This window comes from Mus pahari, chromosome 21 (genome assembly GCF_900095145.1).
Source record: "Mus pahari chromosome 21, PAHARI_EIJ_v1.1, whole genome shotgun sequence".
NCBI classification, from domain to species: domain Eukaryota; kingdom Metazoa; phylum Chordata; class Mammalia; order Rodentia; family Muridae; genus Mus; species Mus pahari.
This window is the reverse complement of record NC_034610.1, coordinates 49,639,261-49,642,047: the sequence shown is the minus strand read 5'-3', so window position 1 is coordinate 49,642,047 and position 2,787 is coordinate 49,639,261. Positions and strand designations below refer to the sequence as shown.

The 2,787-nt window shown below is 40.2% G+C and overlaps 1 pseudogene; it reads right to left on the bottom strand.

The window, feature by feature from the left end:
• Positions 1–2,062: 2,062 nt before the first annotated feature.
• On the bottom strand, positions 2,063–2,269 carry LOC110338454 (annotated as a pseudogene).
• Positions 2,270–2,787: the final 518 nt, after the last annotated feature.

The window sequence follows — 2,787 nt, the reverse complement described above, 5'->3', positions numbered from 1 at the left end:
CAAGGGCCTCTCCTCTCATTGTTGTCCCACAAGGACACCCTCTACTACATATGCAGCTGGAGCCTTGAGTGCCTCGATGTGTACTCTATTGTGGATGCCAATGTGTGCTTGCCTGATAAAGCTGTCTCCTGAGAGACTCTGCCAGTGCCTGACAAATACAGAAGTGGAGGCTCACAGCCAACCATTGGACTAAGCATAAGGTCCCCAATGGAGGAACTAGAGAAAGGATCCAAGGAGCTGAAGGGGTTTGCAGCCCCATAGGAGGAACAACAATATGAACCAACCAGTACCCCCAGAGCTCCCAGGGACTAAACTACCAACCAAAGAAAGACTTTCTTAACAGAGCACCATTAACATAGCCACTAGAAAAAACAGTAAACAGGACCTCAGGAAATTTAAAAGCTTCAGTATTGCAAAGGACAACATCATTCAAAGTGACAGGTTACAGACTGGGAAAAAGAACCTTAACAACTACACATCTGATAGAATATCCACTTATAAACAACGCAAACAAAACCTGGATGTTAAGAAAATACATAACCCAGTTTAAAATGGAATTAAACAGATCTAAGCAGAATATTAAAGAATTGAAATCCCAAAGAGCTGAGAAAAACTAAATGTTCAACATCTTTAGTCATCATGGAAATGCAATCAAAATTACTTTAAGATATCATCTTACACCTGTCAGGATAGCCAAGCTCAGTAAAACAAATGACAGCTCATAGTGCGGACGATATGGAGTGAGGAGAACACTCATGCATTGCCAGTGGGATTGAAGACTTGTACAGCCACTTTGGAAACCATTGTGACAGTTCCAAAAGAAGATGGGAATTAATTTATCTCAAGGTCCAGCTATATTACTCCTGGACATGGACTTCAAAGTTGCTTTGTCATTACAATCTTTACCAAATAGTTCCACTAACTGGGGACCAAACATTCAAACATATAAGCCTAAAGAGTCCAGTCTCATGCAAACTACTACACTCTACTCCCTGGCCCCTGCAGGCTTGTAACCATATCATAATGCAAAGTCCATTCAGTCCAACCTCAGAGGTTCCCACACGTTCACAGTCTCAACACTGTTTAACGGTCCAAAGTCTCTTCTCAGCCTCATGGTAGTCTCTTAATTGAAATCCCTTATGAAATGAAACCCAAGAATCAGATCACATACATCTGACATACGAGGCACAGAATATACACTATCATTGAAAAGAGAAGGAAGAGAAGAGCAGTGAGGTAATATTGGGAAAAAACAGGGTGGAAACTTAGCAGGGAAAACTGCAAATTCTACAGCTCTTTATCCAATGTCCAAGGTCTTAAATACTTTCCGTATCTCCCACTCCTAGCTCTGTTGACTGTAGTACACCTCTCTCTCCTGGCTTTGTTCTGCACCCTCTATAGCTCTCCTTTATAAGTATCATATAGCTTTGTCATTCCCAATACCTGGAGCTCTCCAAAGATTCACATTCTCAGCTTCACACAATGGCTTCTTTAGACCTCCAAGCAGGGACTCCCTTGCCATATACCTGGCCTTGGCCAATTTCTTTAACCTCAGAAGAATATGTGGCAACCCCTTTCTTGTGTCCTCCTTGACACTAAATCCAGAACCACTAAGCTAACTACGTCTGTTTCCTGGATCTGGAACCTGGTCCCTCCTTAAATTACAGCTGCTTCATCTTTTTGTTGTTGATGGTTCCTAGGCTGCCTACATTTCCCTCTAATTGATTTTCACAAATTTGAAGCTGAGCTGGATGGGGTCTTGACCAAACTATACCATGCCCTTTATTCCATTTAGCATCAGATCTTTCTTTAAACTTCTTACCTCCTTGAGCACAATACTTGGCTCCAATATTACATATCCTAGTGTTCTTTTATCTTTCTCGTCTCACTTGCACCTTTTCTTTTTCTTTTCTTTTATCTTTTTTTTTTAAATTCTTTTGAGAAATAGAAAACCTCATAGGAAGGAGGAAAGAAACAAAACCCACACAGCATCCAGGCAATGTTTTACTTCATGAGCTTGTCACCCCCTCACAGGGTCACTTGTCCCATGATGAGAAAGTACTCAGCCACCCACAATAATGTTATTAATAGGGATATGGATCAGTTTCACAAAGAAGCCAATGAATCCCCTGATAGCAAATTCTATAGCTATAGCCATGGCAATCTTCTGGAATTCTTTTCTGCCAGGTTTGGTGCATCTTTTAACCAGCCAAATTGAATCCTTTACAAACTGCCAACTTCACTCGACAAACTGCATTACCTGGTCCATGTTTGTGGGATGGTGGTTTGAGAGTGTAGAGACAGTAGCTTAGGAGCTCACTTGCACCGTTTCATTGTAAGCCTGCATAAGAGTGATCTCTAATAACCACAGGAGTACATCTCCAGATATACTCAGATGCCTTGGACGAATGACTTACAGCTTTTGCCTAGCAGATGCAAGTAGGTAAACCAGAAGCCACAAGGTCACAACAGCCTGTATTTTACTGAATAACTTTGTTCTCACATTTCATCACAAAATTAAATGCATGTACATGGACATCTTACCAAGCTCTTAGAACTTTAAAAATTACTGTTTCCTTCATTAGTTAATGAGTTAAAAATCACTGGTCATTTTTACATTATATTTTTCTGACAGTCATAAAAGTTCATCTTTGCAAACCACACTTTAACAGAGAAGGGAAAGAAAATAACAGACTGAATTTGCTCAGGTTAATTCAAAATAAACAACAGTTCACACAATTTACTTATGTATGATTGAATTTTCTGAACGCCTCTATAACCTTTTGT